Here is a 22167-nt window from a genome sequence, read left to right on the forward strand (position 1 = left end):
AAGGGCGCGTTTGGATTTTGCGAGAGAGCATATCCATTGGGAAGAGGCCGATTGGGAAAGAGTTCTCTTCACAGATGAGTCTAGATTCTGCCTCTACCATTGTGGTCGACGTTCCCTTGTATACAGACGTCCACATGAAAGATATGCTCAGTGCAATTTCCTGAATACTACTGGTTTCGGGGGAGGATCGATTATGGTATGGGGTGGAATATCTTTGACTGCTCGCACAGACCTAGTGGTCGTTGATAATGGAGCTATGAATGCTGATAAGTATATAAGGAACATTCTTGAAGAGCATGTAGTGCCATTTGCCCCATACATTGGTGAAAATTTTATTTTTATGGACGATAATGAACCCATCGTGCGCGCATCGTTCAGGAGTACCTTGAAGAGGTTGAAGTCTCTCGAATGGAATGGCCAGCAAGAAGTCCTGATCTCAATCCGATTGAGCAGGTTTGGGACAACCTCAATAGAAGGCTGAGAAGTTCAGAAAATCATCCAGCTACTTTTAATGACTTAGGAATCCAACTCGGAGAAATCTGGGAAGGATTAGATCAGAACATTTTAAGATCACTCATTTTGAGTATGAACCGTCGTTTCCGAGCTGTAATTAACGCAAGGGGTGGAAATACCAAGTATTAAATCACTTATCAGCATTTCAGTATTTTGAAAATTGTTCATTTCTCTTCTTTCACATAAGATTCGGTGAAATCCTGAATTTTTCTTCCATTTAATGTGTCTTGTTTCGTTCAAAACCTTCCCGAGAGAACATAAAAAATAAGTTATAAAGTCAATGTAGAGTTAATTTTCATTAAAATTGAGATTTTCAGAATGTGCGTTAATTTTTTGCGCAATGTTGTTTCTCAACCAAAGGAAAATTGATGAAAATAGTATATATTCTACAACAAAAACAAAAATTCATATTAGGATATTGAGAACCAACCCTAGTATAACAGAGTATGTGCAATTGATGATTTGACAATACAATTAACAACAGGTTTCTGTCATAAACTTTGCAGTGTTCGTTTTCCAAGAAGATTAATTTATCATTTTCTATAGAAAATAGAATAGAATTATGTTAACAAAAGCATATTGTAGATTCAAATGAATATCTTGAATCATTTTGGCTAGGTATTTTTGTATTTCGATAACTGTTCTTCAACATCATTTCTTTATGTGTATTTTTTCAGCAGCTGGACCAAGAGGAATCATTCAACAAGTCCTACTGATATATAAAGCCAGAGATTTTTATGCTTACATATCATCCTTCCACGGTAATCCATGGAAATCTGAATTCAATTACGGGAGCGTAGCAGTGTCGAGCTGCGGGAGGTGCCCTAAAGGTGTTCGGAAACGACAGATTGCAATATTTTCCAGAGCGATGAGCTCTCCCGATTCGGGGGATACACACAGAGAGCACGCTGGGCCCATCTGATCGCAAATTAGAGCATCAAAAAAGCGAGTGGAATTTATTTCCATCCATTACGGAGGTGATATCGATTTCGAGACGACAACTGGAAGGACATGAGCTCTCGAATGTATAAGGATGAAATCATTAGGTGCGGAGTTATCTTTTCCTTTTCAAGGCCTCATCTCAGTTCTCCATTGAAGTTCATTGGTCCTTGGGGGTTATAAATCTGGAAATTTCGTCGACCTCTCTGCAACCATTCGGTCTTGACGAATTTTTAGTTCACCCCATTTTTTTGGGAGTTTTCACTTTAGACAAGCGTTTCTCCCAGAAAAATCATCGTAAATCCTAATGTGATATTCTAATGGAGCAACTCTTATAATGAATCTCGAAATTTCATCGAGCTTGTTACAGTTGCAACATCCACAACATCCAGGAGTGATGTTTGGGGTGGGGGCATAATTTTATAGATATTATTCAAAATTCTGTAAGGTGTTTGTTGATATAAAATAAATAGGTATATCTTTATAATTGTAATATGTGCTATATGTGTGAAAGATTAGGTACAACTTTAAAAATCATTCATATTTGAAGAGAGAAATAAAATCATTTAACGATATTCGAAAAAATATTTCTTCCAATTTCTCAAGGAGTGGGGTGTCATTAGCAACTTCAAACAAATTCAGCTGTTTCGAAGATTTGTGTTTTTTCTTGAGATATCTATTATTGTGTTATTATTCATTGCTAAAACGCCTTGAAATTACTGTACTTATTTCATTATTGATAACGTATGAGTTCGAATCCTTTAAGTGCAAGGCAAGTAAATTTGATTTTCGAAGAAAAATGGAAGAAAATTAAAAAAAAAATTAGATGAATTAGCTTCTGATCTCCGATTTCGAAGCTAAATATAATAAATACTTCCTTCAATGTCGTAGATCACAATTTAAGCACGTTGTGATGGTATCATTATAGTCATTGAAATTTTCGATTTTTTATCATCATTCTCTTAAGCTATGTGAAGCTGGCACCCCCAAATGCGAATTTTGGAACAAAAATTTCAGGGTCGTTTATTCATAGTAGGTCAATGTCTCCATGTTTGTCCACCCTTTTTTTTTCATTTGTCCAGGAACCGCTTTAGAGATATCGAAAAAAAACTTTTTTAGGTTCATTTTCTGAGCAGCAGCCCCAAATCGCAAAAACCTATTTTGGATGGTACAGATCGTTTGTCCAACGTGAGTCCACTTTTGTTCACCAAATTTCTTCATTTGTCCACCCACAGAACCATAGAAATGAATCATTGAAAATTTTGGAAAGTGTGAAGTTGGCACCCTCTAATGAAAATTTTTGAACCAAAATTTCAGGATCGTTTGTCCATCGTAGGTCCATTCTTCCAAGCACCGTTTGAGAGATATGGAAAAATAAGTTTTTTCGGTGCATTTTCTGAGCAGAAATTCGTGAAGATCGAACGGTTGCACCTAGATGGTTGAAATTCTCAGATTTATTACTAGAAGAGTTGCTCTTTCAGACTATGTATCACATTTCCATCTACGGTTACTTTTATTGAAAGATAACCGACCCGAAAGCTGACCTTCGAAAAATCCTGAAAAAGCTGTGTTCAGTTAAACATTCGTCAAGATCGAACGGTTGCACCTAGATGGATGAAATTCTCAGATTTATTACAAGAAAAGTTGCATGGTTTTGTGAGTGGACAAATGAAGTAATTGGGTGGACAAAAGTGGATTAACGTTGGACCAACGTTACCATCGTTTTCGCAATTTGGCTGCTCAGAAAATGCACCATTATAATTAACTAGTCTGCCATATTCGATTGACAGTGAAATCGATTCATTTTTCGCATGTTCCTCAACAAACCCTTGCATTCGACACTTATATTATTAGGGTGCTTGAAATAATAAATCGTCTGCCATACTGGATTTGGAGTGAAACCATTTCATTCCTCATATTTGGCTCAGCACTCTTTCATTTGATGCCCATTATAACTAATCCGCCATCTTGGGCCATTTATCATTATTGGATCTAAAATGACGTCAGCTCTCAAATTTTAAATCATTTAAGTAATACTGCTTTGAAATTGAGTTGCAAAATTTGACCCTGGACCTGAACATACATGCCTACATTCAAATATTATATTGCAATAAGAACTTGTGATTAAAGTTTGAGTGGGAAAAGGTTATTAGCTACCTATTGAACTTGTGACCTGGGAAATTAAATCCTGAACCAAATAAGACTTTTTAATCTCACCAAATCGGAAAGCGTAAAAAGCAGCTGACATTGAATTATTTCCTGAGTTTGTGATAACATTGATGGAAATGTTTGGAGAAGGTTAAAACTTTACTACGCCTCCGCACAGGTTTTTTTATATCCTAAATAAACCTCACTTAACTGTATCTTTATGATATAACAAAATTTCTGTAATAATTTTCGTCTAATCAGTTATAAGCTCTGTTGACGACACGAGATAGGTTCGATAGGTATCGAAGATCGAACATTTCGCTTCAACTTTTTATTTTCCACGTAGATTCAATCCAGGTTAATCCATCGACTCCATCACGAAAACAACTCACATCTGAAGAGTGCAAACTGTAAACGTGTTTGGTGATTAGTGTGAATACGGCTTCCACATCCAGTATTCAGGGCTTTTTAGGGCTCTAATTGGCCGCTGTGTGCTTAAAGCTTTTAGCGTCCGCTTCAAACTTTATACATTTTTAAAGAGTTCCCGACTGAAAGGTGCTCCATAATGCGATGATACACCGCTCGCTCTGCATTTCCCCTTTCTGCCTATATGCCATTTTTCGCATTTTTCGTGGGGAGTGGTATACCATGTTTTTACTACGTAATATATTGAAATCCTTAAATTGAGATTTCGTGTAGTACCTACACCTAATACCTACTCCATGTATTGGTATGTTTGTCGAATGAGATGAAAAAGTTTTTTTATTTTGCATCTAGATAGCCGATTTTATTTTGCCTATAGCCTCCGGGAAATTAATTTCCACATCTTATCTATCATTCTGAGGATGAATAGATGATAATTTATTCACAGCTGTGGATTTTTTCCATACCAACCTTTGAAAGAGGAAGATAGCATCGAGAATTTCCGATAACTAACTTTATCTTCTCAACGTGTTTTCATCTTTGATTTCGTGCACAACTTTGGTGACATCATGGACTAACCTCATATAACAATGTTGTTGTAAGACCTGACTTCATATTACTGAATAAAGAAGAGAATAGAGTACTATTCATCGACCTGGTTATTCCAAATAACAACAACCAAGAAAATAATGAAATTCAAGGGTCATACATATTCTAGAAGAAAATCATCGTAGATCTGAATGTAATTAATATTCCGAAAGAGCAACTGTTCTAAAAGTAAAGCTCGAAATTTCATCAAGCTCGGCGTGACCATTCGGTTTTGACTAATTCTTAACTGACCTATGCGCCGTTTGATTGAACGTAGCTTAATCTCTAAAACGACGTTTAAGCATAGAATCTCTATGTCCAAGGAATTAATCTCGTTCAATGAAACGGTGCATATGGTCATTACGCCATTAATCTTTTCGGGAATTTATTGAAGGTGATTTTTCGACAAGCGTATACGTACTCTTCGTCCTCATTCACTTTACGTCCCCAAACACTTTTCGTCTGCTCTATTCCTCGCTCAGTTACAGATGGGAGAGAGACGATTATATCAATTTCAAGAGCTAGGATGTGATGAAAATATACGTGCCTATGAAAATAACTAATTTATTCTTTTCGAAATGTGCAACATGTTACCAGTGATTTAAGAACGTGGTTTGAATATTAGTATTAATTATAATGAATCAAGAATGGATTTTGGGTAATGAATAGGAATAATGAGTACTTACTTTCATAAAGGTATGGGAGGTCGACGAAAAAATGTAATATATGCTTCTAAGCAAAAAACTGTCATTATTGTCAATATTGAATCGCCTGCATGTTAGCCTCAACTACGCCTCTGCTATCAATTTGCAGTCTCGACTATAATAGGCAGTGTTTCGTCCTTGGTAAATAAATGTAGGTCGGTGAAATCAGCACGAATTTCTTTGACTGAGTAAGTCCAGGAGCATTTCTCCAGAGGTTAATCTGTTGTTCAACTCCCATTGTTGGATCGTTGCCCTGTATTGGTACTTGGAATTTTAACAAGTATCGGACACATCGGAAAAATGCTTATACATTGAATAATAAATGCTTCAGTAAATAGAGGTTTGTTATCTTTTCCAATTTCAATTCCGAATGATTGAATAATTGCAATTGAACCCAACACACATTTTCCAAAACATTCTCAGAAAATTGTTCGAAAAATTCCGTATGAGATCCATTTCCATATTTCGTTATGATTTTCTATGAAAAACTCTGGCAATATCATAAATTCAAAAATTTCGTTCGTCAATGGGGATTTCAGTGCATATAATGGTCCATCATCCGGCAAATGCGTGTAGGTTTCGCTTTGAAGTACATATTTCTTTTGAAATTTCGCATATAACGTGAATCCAAATAATGTCATCAACGAACAACGACTATTATTATTGTTCAATCTGGCATAGCCCCTAATTGGTCAAATTGAGATTCGTAAACTCAATTTACTCTCAACAACAGGGGATCTATATGGAGCCAACGTAGGCTACTCGTCGGTCGAATATGGGTTTTCGAACAAAGCACTATCTGCCATTTCAATCTGTGTATATCGATGCATCCAAATATTCCATTAAGGAATGCGTGTATGGGGATAGGGCTGCGATGCAATATGCATTTCGAACCAGGATTCGCGAATCATGCGACACTAGATTGACCTAGTATAAATTTTATTTGAAATATACCTACATAGTGGGTTAAAGTAACGCACATAAACATCTTCGATAGGTTTTTAATATAAAGTAGAAAAAAGCTCGAGCATTACAATTTTTTTTTTACATTACGCAACCTTATCTGCATAATTGAAGTTTGTGATGCACCCTGTGCTAGGGGTGGAGGGTAGGTACCTACTTTAGCTTTCAAATGACAACCCTTACTTTTTGTGCCAGAAATGGATAGACCTTCTGTTGCTGAAAAGGATTTGGGTGTTCTTTCATATTAACCCTTTTTTTATTATAGTGATGAAATGGTTGAACTTATTCGACTTATTGAATTTTATGGTCAATAACATACCTTTAAGGAGTGATTGATGTTTTTATAGTAGAACATGCTTCTGTAAACCTCAATGCAATCATATCTATGTTGTCTGATTTTATTTTTCAAGAGTTGTTTGGTTTAACCAACATGACAATTCATGCACAAAATCCTGTAAACGAGATTACTACATTACAAAACTGGTGTTTTATTATTCAATCTGCTGAATAGGATACACGGCGAGCAAATATTATGTGGGAGATAAGTTTAACACTATCCGAAAACTGAACGAAAAGTGCGGAAATTTTATTTGTCAAACAAAAATGGTGGATTCCAACTTTTTGAGCATTTCAACGAGTCACATGGTATATGTTTCTATTCGAAAAACAGAAGTCGAATGTGGCTTATTGATAAACACAATCAACGTGTGGCAGAGTCTCAATTTCAAGTTATTGGTTGAGAAACTATTGATTTATCTTTTTTTTCAAGAGACTTTTGGGTTTCTTTTGATATACCCAAAATAACGAAGATTAAAGTGGGATTCCATTTACCGTGAGCTTTCCAACGAACCCACACATGGCATATTTTTATATTTGTGAAATGGATATTGTGAATATGGATGGGTTTGCGGCTATGGTTTTGAAGAAAAACAACCAATTTTATTGCCAGAAAATGAGGATAATTAAAAATCAATTACCTGGTTTCAGCATTTTCATTAGTTGAAAAATATTAGTTTTATTGTAGACCTTAAGCTCAATCCTGTATAATATACTTCATAAATAAGAAATGAACAATTTCTATAAGAACAAAAATTCCGATTTTATTTTTATTTATAATAAAAATAAATGGGAAAAATGGGTGGAGGTGGAGTCTTTTGTAGTCTCCCTAAAAATGACGCTATGAGTTCACCTCCTTCATGGCTCGTTCAACAGAGACTGATCTATTTTCTGAATCAAAAGATATTTTGAGACAATTTGAATCAACTTAATGAAAACAATTTTTTTGTTTTTCCCCACAATTTACTTCGTTATGAGATGAAAAGGATAAATATCGACACGAGAGAAAAAATTATTGTCACTATCAAGAAAAAAAAAATAGCCCTCAGCAACCTGAATAGTGCCGTGCAATATCATTTGGCGAATTGAATAGAAGAATCTTACAGTTTAGGCAGATACCGAAGAAACAATGAAATTCATTGTACAGGGTGATTTCGTGAACTTTTAAGGACTGTCCAAATTTATGTGATACGGTCCTGCAAATCAAATAATATTTGATTGCAGTTTTCGAGAACCTCATTTCAAATTTTGGATAAATCAGTGATTCCGTTCAGGAAATTCACATTTGAAAAACACCCCGTTAATCAGAATCTAGAACTCTTAGATAATGCATATGGAGGTTTTTCGTGATCCTCTGAGTTTTGTATATCCCATTAAAATGTTCTTTCATGATTTGGTTTTCGCTTCATTGTGATAAGTAGATATGATATCATGTGAATTTGTTATTGGTTGAAAGTTAATAAAAATTTATTTGTGGGGCAACGTATCGTCGAATAGGTACTGTAGAATCTGGAGCCAGTTCTTCTATAACTCTTCAAGGGTCGTAAATAAAGCTATTATAGAGGGTGAGTGTTGGACTCGTATGAATATTTTAACAGTAGATTCTTGCGGTCAAAAAAAAAACTTTTTTCCTCTACCATTCTCTCCGAATCAGCTCGGTTTGAAAGATACAGGCTGTTGAAAAATCATAAAAAAATATTATTTTTGAATTTCCGAATATAGTTTTTCATTTATTTAATGAATCTTTTTCGAACACAAGACATCACGTACGTCTTCCCAGTTTTCTCATTAGGTTACGTACCATAAAAATACCAAAAATCCAAAGAAACCAATTTTGGCACTAAGTTGAACGCTACCTATTGGTGTGTGGGGTGTCACAGATATAGCTTGTTTTTCTGAAGGGAATATTTGACACCTCATTATGAAAACTTAAAATGGCAATATATTTTTATCAAGGTTATATATTTTTATCGGGGCTCGGGTCTATATATTTTTATCGGACAAAATAGTATAGGAAAAAGTGTTTATTTTGACTTCAAGAATCTACTGTTAAAATATTTGTACGAGTAACGGACTCACCCTGTATATTATTATTATTAAACCTATATTTTAAATTTACTTACTTTTCCTCAATACTCAAAAATCGTGTACAAATGAAATGTTTGTTTTCACATCAGATGTAACCGTGTAAGGAGATCCCCTACGAATTTTCAGAGTCGTTGTTTGTCACAGTTATCTACGAAGTCACCGCGTTGGACCCGAATGAACATGGGATGAAAGCAATGACGAGAAAATCAAATTTATTTTTCAATCATTGCTGGCTGATGGGCACTGCCCGAACGGGGGAGAGAGGTAAGGGGAGAAAGAAAACTCTTAGATCGAATGTTTTTCGTCAGGCGCGGCAGGGTTATGCTAGGATGTGCATGGGGATGTGCAGAATTTTCTTTCTTATTCAGAAATTTCATTATCGTATTCGCATTCAATGGAAATATTCCAGATTCATAACTCCTTCAGATCAAAGTGATAAGCTTCGATTGAATCTTTATAGAAAAAGGAAGAGAAAAAATACAAAATATTTTTAATAAGAGAAAGTAAGTGCAAGTATACCTATAGTTAATAATTCAATGGAGATCTATAATTATACTTATGACAAGATATCATCTGCATGCTTTTAGTATTTATACGATGTGCGCCAAAAATGTGGAATATATTCCATATTTCCCATGATAGGAGAAAATTCTCATACGAATCTATTTTCATTTCAAATTCCCAATTTCTTCCAATTTCAATCCCTTGGTGATTCTTTCTATATACTGGAACAACAAAGTTTGTTCAGGTAATAGTCATCCAATGTTCAAATATGCCTTCCTCTACTGATGAAGGGATACCTCATTATTATTGAGGAACTGGGGTGTGGAGGGTAGAGAGAAGGGGAACAAATTAGTATACCGAAAAGTGTCCGCAAAAAACTTGAAATAGGCAAGGTGGTACTGTGAAGCGATAAAAAAAAGGATAGAAGATATAATAAAAGAGACAAATTGGGTCTTTTTAGAATAGAAGGCATATGGAACATCTTTATAAATATTATGCATATTTCTATAATTTATGGTGAATTAATTCACCTTCAGTAATTTCCAACAAAGATGAATTTGTCGATTTTGGTGATTAATCTTATAAAAAAAAATCATCAAAAACGAATATGTATAATTTTCAATGGATTTTTTTCCCCAATATCTGAAATAAATGGAATACAAAATTGTTGTTGGATGAAAATTGCTTCTCTCCTTCGTAAAAGTTACCTATGAAACATTTATAAAAAGTTTATTTTCAACGATATTGTGCAACAAAAAGCCTAATATCGAATGATATATATTGTGATAATTATAAATTGAATAATTGTGTATAACCCTTCAGATCCTCAATCAGACCCCTTTCATTAGACAATGATGAAAATCTTATTCTCTTAAGTTATAATTACAAATAAATTGTTATGCAGGGGTAATTTCAACCAAAATTCACATTTTTCCTCATATGTAGATACAAATTAAGTTCTTATAACCAAATAAGTATTGACGTGATAAGAAATCAAACAGCGCAAACTATAAAGTACAAAACTTATTGTAGCGTTTCTGTTCTCAACACAGTTCCCAATAAAGAATGGGGAAAAAGAACGTATAGAATGTATGTTTTTCGAAAATACATTCTTAAACATGCATCGCGTAATTCAAATTATTTGAAGGAAGAAAAATTGTGTAGGAAATCTCTTCGTTAATTATTATTTTTTATTAGTCATTGTTTTTCATCAATACAATTAGTGAAGCTTGCGGATTTGTGATAGAAAGGGTTTGATTTATAGAGAAAGGAGTGAAGAACTAAATTCATAAAACAAATATTATATATTATATATTTAAATTGTGATAGGTATAGGTATGTATGTAATTAATGAAAATTGTCTTTGAAAGCTTTTCTATCAATTATATACCTTCATTTTTGAATTTAGGTGCCAATATATAGGTAAATATCCACATGCAATGCTATCTACTATCTGGTCATCTATATGTATTCATTGTATTCTTTCCTCTTTTCGAAAGACACCTGTTTGTTTGGCTAATTATTTTATTGTTCCCATAATTTTGTGCCGAGAATATCTAATCCTTGTTCTGGGTGTTGCTGCACATTTTTCATTTCTTGTTGTATAATTTTGTGGTTTTTGTTGAACTCTTTCAGGTTTCAATAGAATATCTGAAGGTTTTTGACAACTTTATAGCCTCTCAGGGGTCTGCTGAGAAAGACGAATAATTATAAAATCAGACGTGACGAATCAGAATTGATTTCAATATTAGGAATGTTCATTTTTATTGCTTGCCAGCTCCACCTTGCCTACTTCAAGATTTTTGCAGACACTTTTTGCCCCAAAAAGCCTCGAAGTTTGTTTGCAGGGTAGAGACCCTGCAAAGACTTGGGGCAGTTAGTTTCACTTGGGATTCTCTTGTAACTTATTTTCTTGCCTCATTCGATTTTGTATATTTTCTTGAGCCTCTGAATTTCTTGAAGCATGTCAGAAATTTCATCGTCAAATGGCTATGGGATTTTGAATATTAATATTTTTCTGAACGAAACGCTTATATTATTATTATTAGTTATACGACCACTTTATTCCCAGAGTGAAAATATGTGACCTCAGTAACCTATTAAAAAATTTTCTTTATAAAGAATTATCAAGACAAATTTCAAGCAGCTTCTTACAAGATCAAAAATTTAATAGTTTTATCAAATGTGGAAGAAAAGAACAAAATATTTTCCAACACATGCAGGAATACCAATTTGAACCTATATTTTAAAACATATTAAGATCAAGGAAATAAAATTGTACTGTCATGATGTTCATTAGAATTGAATAGAAACGAAATAAAACAGCCTCGTCCAAGATTCAAAGAAAATTAAAATGAAAATCAAATATTGTGCTTTAAATTCTGAAACACAGATGACTGAAAACCTGAAAAATAATATTATAAACTAGCATATCGCAGAGAAGTGTTAGTTGAATTCCTAACAATATTGAAATCATCTCTAATATAAAATTAAGCAAAAAAAAAGGTCAATTTTGTATCCTTAAAAAAATACAAAAGCACGTCATACTTACCTATGGTTTCCAACTGAATTATATTGAAGAAATCACCATAAAATTTTAATGAACAAACAAGAAGCGATGAAATTCCTTTCATTAAAAATTTCATAGTATTTGTGCTCTGGAAAAATTTGACGAATGGAATTTCTTCTTAATGAGGATTCTACGAACAGAAAATATAATAGTCCATCTGCAATGTTATTTTCTGTCCTATCTGTTATCACTTGCCTATTATCTAATAGGCATGGAAATCGAACCTATTTATTTTCAATGTATTTAATGTTTTTGGTATTATAAATTAAAACGGTATAAATCCCTATGGCAACATTTCTTTGTCCTGTGCGAACTACTCACAATCAGTAACAATCAAACAAATCATAACGCAATAAAAAACGTAGGCACAAAGCAAGCTGTAAATCCTTTTGTCAAGCAATATAAAAGAAAATAAAAATATGAAAGAACCACATATTCGACACTCTGCGATAATTAACACCTAGGCTAATAATATAGATGCATAAAACCATTTCAAAATGTTTTGATTGGTTTGATCGAATAATAACTGGTTGCGACTTGATTCAGAATAGTGGGCGTTATCAACTTTCAGGAAGTGGTGAATTAGTTTCAGCTGAACTAGTGGGTGTCGCGTGCCACCCTTGATTCGGGACACGTGACCTTGTGACTTCAGTCACGTGTGGCTATTTGAAAGGAGAATATAGCAAATTATTAACTCGATATGATTTATCTTCACAGCTTGACAGCCATGAATAGAATTATTCAGAGAATGTTCGCGTTCCCAGGTATGAAAATGAGGCAGAACAATTGTTGAACAAGCGATAAAATCTAGTAAGACATTATAATGAACAAATTATTTGTTTCATCAATTTTTTTTAATTATTATTAGTCATAATGACAAAATATTCCTATTAGAGTACTTTAAAATCTGTATTTGCCCTGAATATTGAATACAAAGTTGTATAATTGTAATTTGTAATATACCTGCTTTCATTAAACTCAGAATTTAATGCTGGATAACTTTCTTATTGGTCTTGCTTCATATATACCTATTCTGGTTCATTGTTGTTGGTCCATAAAACCAACGTTGAAACAAACATTTTAAATATGATGTCCGATACTTGATGAAAATTGAACTATATATGAACTGAATTACTTGATTTTCATCAATTGGTCTTACTTTGAGGTCCTCTAGTATAGAAAAGAATTTTCCATAAAACGTGCGTTTGCTCTTTTTCGATGCAGAATTTAATGCTTAGCAACTTTTGTTAGGTGCTGGGTAGAATTTCATATTTTCAAGAGAGATATAACCGAAAAATATCACACATATGGGTGCCCGTTTTTGACTACCTAGAGTCATCACCCGATGGGGAAAATATGGGATAGTTTAAAATATCTCTAATAAAGCCACTAGACTAGAACAATGAACGATTTGTAGGAATTTAATCCTTATTGAATTCCAAATTAACTGTATTGAATTTCTAATAAGACATTCCTGGCATCAGCTCTGTATACAGGGTGCTTTCAACGGTGAGGCTTTTTTTGACGAAAGGTAGAAATCATCAAAATAAGTAATTTCGCCAAAAATATCCTGTATAAAATATTGAGGATGGCGAACCTCTAGAAGTTCAACAAAATTTCATTAAATTTCAAGTACAGGACTGTGGATGGTGACTCCACTTTCCATAGGAAAAAAGAAACAAAACATAAACATATGGCTTTACCAAGAATGGTTCAGTACTTACGAGTCCAGCTGATTAGTTGTATCATCAGGTCCCTTGAAAAAAATTGATGTATGGTGCGATTTAGGATGAAAAAAGTGTACATAATTAAGACAGTTTTTTGGTGAGATTTTATGTCAGTTGGTATCGAAGTGAGCCATTGCAAAATATCGATTAAGTTAATGAGAAAAAATCGGCAATCCTGAGTTTCCACTTTCATTCCCACGTAAAAATCGAACAGGCCAATATCCTAGAAGAAACCATATTATGGTTGAGTCAGTCATCACGAGATAAGTTTTTTCCCATTGCTTTGCGATAATTCAGATAACAGTAACCAAACGAAATTTTTTTCAACTTTGTTATTTTTAAAGTTTTGTGGCGGTGATTTTTGGTAAAATGCTTTATCTTTACCAGTTCTACACTCTGTTAAAAAAAAATCACCTTTGAATACACCTTGTGATTGTAATCTTAACCTCCAATCGAGAATGAATGCCTTTTCATACGTATAGGAAAAAGAATCACAAAAAAATTTGGGCATCAATATTCTAAAAGCATCATGGCAATCATGCTACTTTTTTTGCGGAAATGTAAGGATGCTGTTTCACATATCCTGTTTAATTTCAATCTCGAGAAATAGTTTAACGAGTGGTAATAAATGTAACAACCTGTCAATGCAACTGTTTCATAAGAGCATAAATCATATAGTATTTACTCTTATAACTACATTCGAAATTTTATTTCATTTGCCGTTAGATAATTGGTATTTTAATAAAAAGATATTTGCAAGACTCATTTATGCCAGTCATTGCGAAAAAATTGAGGGGTAAACAATAGTTCAATCTGAGAAATACGTGAGTTCGCTTGAACAATTACTGTTCTCTCTAAAAAGTTCATATAGTGGTTGACAGTAAACTGAAACTGCAATTAATAAATACTTACGTTCACTAGCCGTCGGTCATAAGATATTCCAATTGGAAACTTTGAGAAGTTTATTGATAGAATTTGGGTGAGAAATCTCCTCAATTCAATACATTTCAGGACTGGAAATAGATCAGAGGTGTACCCGTGCAAAGGTTATTATTTGAGAATATGTATATTGATCCATAAACTTTCAGATTGTTCGCTGATTTTTCACTGTGTATATTTCGGTATGAGTTGATTGAGTTTTCACATATAATTGGTTCTAATGTTAATTTTGTGTTTTTAGAGTCCTAAAGAAGACCCTAATCAGGGTCGACACGTCGACAAAAAGATGAAATAAATAAGAGAAAAAAAAAGCTTTTATAATCAATTAATTTAAAGAATATATACTTTGGGAATTACACGGAATCCTTAATCCATAAATATACATTTTTCATAAACCATTTGGTTCATTTAGTATTGGTAGGTGGACAGTGGCGCACCCAGAATGATATTATGGGGGGGGCACACATACGTTCTGGGGGGGCACGCCTAGCTGCAAGCTTGATGAAAGTAGTTTTTTACGGGTTTACCATAGCAAAATCAGTTAGCTCTTCGACGCTTGGGGAGGGCACGTGACCCCCCCCCCCCGGGTGCGCCAATGTAGGTGGACCTTTTATTCTCACTTTAATTGATACTGCTCTTATGTTTGGAGCTTGTTGCCCGAACATTCATTGCAACTCTTGGTGCTTGGATTCCATCCCGAAAAGAGTAGTATACAACTGATTTGAGTGCATACCTTTAATAACCTAGCTTTAGGTAACCTTTGCGATATTAAAAGAAGTTTCACACTTGTGTCTGGTTTAATGCTTCTCAGCTAGAGGAGATTATGCTGCTGCTGCCAAATTCTCATCCAGTACTAGGGTAGGACTAAACTATTCGATTAAAAACTAAGAATGACAAAATTTTGGAACCCGTTCCCAGCTGATATTTTTCTGAAACATTCCCAACTTGAAATAAACAGAAGAAATAGGGTTCCTCTTTCCTGGCCGTATAAACATAGAAGAATAGATAAGTGGAAGTTCTAAGGTCCTGAAAGAAGGATACGTAAATTAATTTATCGAATGTTGCAGTTGCCAGCTGCTATATGTGAGTATATCATTATTATATTATTAATAATATGATAATGATAAAGAAGAAAAAATAAAAGAAGAAATAATTCAAAAAAGCTGGAACAAGGGATTTTCATATCGTTTCATATCGGCAGATGTTTCACTTATATGCCTAAAAATGTTTCTTCTTATACCTAAATTAAAAATCTGACTAGCCTAAATAACATCTATAATCAAAAACTTCGAATCTTATCCTACCCTCAATCACACAATTAAAAATCTATTAAGTCTCAAATAAGCCCTTGATAATCAACTCTCACAGATACTCAACTCCTTTCTACCCTTTCAAAACTCCGAGAATTCCTGCATTGGCTGAGCTAACTAGTTCTCATCATTCACAAGTATATTGTTCCCTAAAACAACGACTTTGCCATTACAAAAAAAGACACAAACGTTCCAGTGTCAAAACATAAAAATCGAAAACTTACCCCGAAGCTACGTTTTCCACCATTTTGACGTTCTTGCCTTCCCATTGGTGTTGCTAGGGGTGTATTATCATCCCCTTACCAATAGGAGCGCTTTATCGAGCACGCGACGCTTCTGATTGGCCGATCGTAATAACCCTAAAACTCTAAGGGATTAGCAAACATTGAACATCCCTTAGATATGTTTGGTTCGGTTCTTCTATGTATGTAACGAAGATAGAGCATCACGGTCAGTTCTACGGGCTTAGGGTGCATAGAGAGATAACAGAACAAGGCTATCAGCACTTAATGTTGTTATATTCACTTCATGTTGGGCTTAGGCATAAGCTAGACATATTTAGATCGAAGTTAACTGCGTTCCAAAATTTAATTCAATCAGTCATAGATATTAACAATATCAGTGAAGTCGATTGTTCAGTGATTAAATTGAGATAGGTGCTTGTGGTTCCTGATCCATGACATTTCTGTTCTTGTGCTTTAAATGAGAGTAGATGATTAAATCGACGACCCTTGGAACAAAGTAAGATTTCAATTACATAGTCCTCTATAAGTGATATTGATGAAGGGTCCTGTACCAGTTGCATTACAACCAGTAGCCCGAATTTCACATGGATTCGAAGGGATATTCGTGGAATATTTTTCAATAAACAGTTTCCCACTTATAATGCATAAGCCACCAAAATGATCTTGGTTGAAATATTCCTTCCGCATATTCCTCCAAGGATATATCTGACGAGTACCTAATTATAATTCCAAAGTACGAATGATCCATCACAAGTGTACAAAATCATTTCGGCACAATGTCTAGTCTAGTTAAATTTGTCCTTTTGTATCTTTTATTCATGTACCTATGTGCGAATTCTTTGATGTTTTTTCCTATAGTCTTCAAAAGAATACAAAAGAAAATATTTGTTACTGAAAAACTTTATTAATTTAGGTTCACCTAATGAGATACTTTGTACTTTGAACGAAATTGAGTACAAATTCTTAATAGACTAGTAACATTAAAAAGGGTCAAATTATGAATCTCGCCTTTTCTTACTCCAGATACACAGAGTCTTTAGGAATCAGGGTAACATCGTCTTTGACACTGCATATTAACACATATCATGAAACCTTCAAATTAACAGTCATTCTAATTATTTTACTCTCAATCGATTACGATCAGTTACAATTATGTAAGTAATTTCGTGAACCTTAAGTGGACAAGTGAAAACTATTGTTATCTGCAAAATTACAATAACACTACTTCAATGCCTGCTGCCATCAATCATTTATAAAGACCAGTATTATTATTACTTTAGTCTTACGACTTTCACACTCGTCTAGAGAGAAACATTTACTTATCCCAGACATCTCAGATATCTCAAATATCAAAAATATTAATCTCTGTTGGAGCCCTTTCCGGATTTTAGGGCTCATAGTGGTGGTCGCATTGGATAATTCATTTTATTCAATGGGTGATCGGGTCCGGGATGCTCCTCGGCTCCTTGGTGTCGATTGAATTCCAGATCTCCCCGCACTTTTTTTTTCATGTTGTCCTGTATCTCCCACGTACTTGAATACCATTCTCCCGTTTCTTCGGTATCAGACCTGTACATAGATTAAATGACAATAAGAACGGTCCTAATATCTTTCAACTTTCATCGTCTCCTAGTTTCTTCCTTGAGATCTCTGTATTTCGAAATATTTTCATGTGCCTATCTAGTAGGTTGTTGTTATTTCGAATCGCCACGTCGAAAATAGGGTTCTATTGTCATCTTCATCCAGCAATATGAGGACAAATCTATTGTGTTTTATTTTCCGGTCTGTGAGAACCATGCGATCCTAGTAGAGCTTGTGATGATCATTCTCCGATACAGAATCTGCATGATAATGGAAATAAGAAATCTTTTCACCTTAGCAATTGATATTTTATTACCAATTCTCGATGTAAACCCTTGGCAACAGGGTCTATTCTTGTACTTCGTGTCTGCAAACTTCTGGAATCCCCCGGTGATGTGCTGGATAGTTTCATGTGTTACACTGCCATAGCGATAGCTATCGGCCGCTACTGAGGCATCCTTGGCGGTATATTTCATGTAGTTCCTTGTCGAAGTCACCTCTGATCCTGTACACTGAGAAAAATCTTGAGGTTACAATGTGAAATTACCCACATATTAGCTGGACAGGTTACAGTTACACAGTTGGATTATTTTTTTCACAACTAATATCTGGATGTTTCTACAAGGGTGTTGCGAAATTTCATGAAAAATGTAAAACTATCATGTATACTTACAGTGAATATGAAATTTACAGAAAATATGTGTTAATTCTCTGTGATATCACAAGGGTTGTAATATTCAACTGAAAAATTACAACTGCAATGCAATATTACAATAAATTTGCGAATTTCAACATGAAACGGTAATTTCACAACATTATTGTGATCTATTTTTTTTTTTATTACAATAATTTTGTGAATTATCACATGAAAATGTGATTTCACAACGTTATTTCACAAAGTTATTGTGATTTGAGAATTTTTCTTGTGAATTTGCGAAGAAGAAAATGTTGTGTTGTAGAATTACAATGCAGAACAATTTTAATTTTAAAATTCCTTCACAAATGTGCTTATACAATGTGTTATTAAGGCGGTTGTGAAATTACCACGAAAAAATATAATTTTACAACATGATATCGCGGCACAATTTCCTTCAAGGATAGAACACTTTTTATTTACATGTCTACAGCAAGAGGAAAATCTTACGCGAAATTGTTGAAATTTATTATGGTCAAAATATTTCTCTCGAATATGAAAACAGAATAAAAAAAATAGATCCATCGGTTTCCATTAGAGCGTTCCAAAGATGCCGCTTGAAATTTAATAAACAACTGATAATCTTGATCTTACGAAGGCCAAAATTGTGCTGTTCTTTTTCCGATCCACGAAGAGTCTCATCTGAAGCTGACTTTTCAGAAGCTCATCTAGTGGCAGCTCCAGGAGCTTTCCGGTGTAGATCGGTGAAGGAAAGACGAATTTTTTTGTTGTTATAACTATTTTGAGTAGGTACCTACTGCTGAAAAAACTCGTAAGTCTGGGTATTTTTGTAAAATATCTATTTTAAAAATGTGTTAAACACATTCATAGCTTGAACGTAATATTACAATATGATTGCAAATATCAAGTCATTTTCCACCTATGCGGTACGTGACGTCGCTCCGCTGGATCCGAATTCACAGCTTCAATGGAATTTCATAATGCAATTGTAAAATCACAACTTTTATCTGCTTCTAGATTCATTCTGTGGCCAATCAAAACCTTTCCTGCAACTGGCACCTGCTCGTTGCCCATTGCCCAATCCCATATCCTATCGTAGATACTCACTAACTTTCTAACTTACCCCATAACCCAATTCATTCTGGAATGATCCACTGTGTCTTCAAGAACTCTGAAGTGCGAAGAGTTATACATGGTTCAGTTTTTTGTTTCCTATGATTTAGTTCTTTCAAGTTCCAAGTAATTCTGCCTTCCAAGTTCCTTCAAGGTTTCAAGTGTGTGACAAAAGAAATATATACTGGTAAGTAGATAGTTCACATTTTTTGAAAGCGATGTTTATTTTTTCGATTTGTGGTTTTCCTTTGGCAGATATTAATGAAAAAAATTGAACACCGCATTTATACAACTTATTATTCAATTATTCTGTATCGAAATATTGCCTATTGGATTCCTACTTATTTCATTTTTTTTTTCAGGAATAAACCACCGATACGAATTCTTTATGGAAAAACGATATGTGTTTACGTTTACAACCTATGTATTCAGGGAGGCCCTCAATTTAATCTATGGAGATGTTCCGAAGGATGCATTTCAACATTCATCCGGATTCTGGAAGTAAGTCAAGCACGACAAAAGCAAGTTTTATAGAAAACAAATTCATAAATTTATCTATTCCAGAAGATTGTGTTTTTTTTGTTAGAAGAAGACTAGGTATACTTTGTTTTTGAATTTTAATTTTATACTCTTATGATATGAACCGCTAAATAAGCGCATACTTATATCAATATTTTCAGAAGCTGATATTTCACAGTTGAATGCTTCACAATTATGTTGATTTTTTTTTATATTTTGAAAAAAATGTTTAATCATTTTAGGTGATATTTGTGGTTGTTGTTTTTGTTTGATGTTATGTTTCATATTGTTTTTTATATTGAAGATTATATTAATTTCATGTTGTGGTTGTTTTTTAACTGATATAATGTTTCAAATTTTTTCCATATTGATGACTATATTTTATGTTATAGTTGTTATTTTTAATTAATCTAATGTTTTTTTTTCCAATTGATGTATATTTTAGGCACTGATTGTGCCAAATTTAGTTCTGTACAACTACTTTGATGAATAACAAAATAAAGACAATTATCCAGTAATTTTCATGGTTATTTCACGAAGTAATTTTAAAAAGGTGTGGGATATTTCTACAATGAATTCTGGAATTTTAACAAATACTTGAAATTCACAATTAAATTCTGTGAAACTGCTCTGTTTATTCACAACATTATAGTATTTTACGGTCTAATTGATGCTAAATTTCACGACGTATTTTCGCGAGACCAAGAGGTGATTCCACAATGAATCCTGTAATTTTCCAAAATTTTTTAATTTTACAATTTATTTCTGTAAAAATCCTTTGCGAATTCACAGAATAAATGTAATTTTACAGTTGATACCATAAAATTCCATTGTGATTTCACAATGAGTATTCACAGGTTTAGTTTCTAGAAAAATCATTAGAAAAAATTTCATGTGAAATCACAACCAACTTGTGATTTATATTTTCTGTGATTTTACAAGGTTTTCGTTTCAGAATATTCCTTGTGAAATTCCAGTGATTATCGTTGGTCACAAATAACCCAAGATTTTCACTGTAATTTCACTATTTCGTTCTCTCAGTGTATGGTAAGGATGAAGCCCTTTGTCTTGGGAAATAACCTTCCGGAAGTCAACCAGTAGTTCGACGCCTATATGTCGAGGTTATCATGGTTGACCTTGATCTGGTGGCTTCCATTCAAAGGTTTGCCAATCATTTTCTGCATTTTGCTTTCTGCAGAGCGTTCGACAGTTTCCAAGTGGTCCTGCTGCAGCTTTAACGGAGTGGAAATATCAGCATCACAAACTACTCGATGAAGATCTGATGAAGCAGCCTTGTTCAGGAAATATTCTTGAAGTCCTTCAATTTCCTGAGACATACGGTTGAACAAAACAACAATTCATCTACCCCCAAAGGTGTCGTGGTAGCTCTTTTCGATATACTCTGCTTTTAGGGTGACAGCATTGTCCTTATTTTTCTCTGTAGGACTGGTAAATCGGTGTTGCTCCAAGAAATGATTAGCTCAGTATGTTCTGGGGTTCCAAAACACTCTGTTGCTTAGTTCTATAGTCTCGTCAGTAGTGCATTCTTTAAAAAACATCATTCTGATTGTTGTTTATGTTTACGTATGTAAATAGGGAAGCTGTTCTTTACTACTAGTAATAACAGGTACATATGTATATAGTTTGCATAGTTATTAGCACTTTATTCAATAAATAAATCTGGTTCAAAAAGGCTTCCTTGAGACACGAGACACTCTTTCATGGGTTTCCGTGTGCTGGCTTTGTTTTCAATTTTTAAATATTTCTTCTATTATGTTCTTTCGTTCTTTCATCTGCGAGATGATCCAAAACAAAAAGAAACCAGAAATAATTCAATCCGACGGGGACATACAAGAATATACAATTCTTGTGGTGAAACACAAAAATATTCAATCTATGCAATTTTATTATGATTTATATAACAAATACGATTTGAAGATATGGAAATTGTACATCAATTTACATGTTGAACCATCAAAAATTCAATATAATTAGTACAATATTCTTCTGAATTGCTGTTGTAAATTTATTATGAAATATTATCAGCTTCCTAAATTTCATATTTTCTTTCAGATCGAACGTACTTGAAGACAATACCCTTCCTTCGAATAAATAACAAATAGGATAGACCACCAAAACTGGCTACCATTAGAAAGTGGCAAATATACGATAATTTTCCCCCGTTTCTGAAGTTTTCGTTGTTTTCCAGTTTTTTCAACCTCGTGGAATGTTCTGGGAATTCAGTTGGGGTTGAAAACTGCCGGTTCACTTAATCTTCGCATATTTTTCGAAAACATAATCAA

This window comes from Coccinella septempunctata, chromosome 3 (genome assembly GCF_907165205.1).
Source record: "Coccinella septempunctata chromosome 3, icCocSept1.1, whole genome shotgun sequence".
NCBI classification, from domain to species: domain Eukaryota; kingdom Metazoa; phylum Arthropoda; class Insecta; order Coleoptera; family Coccinellidae; genus Coccinella; species Coccinella septempunctata.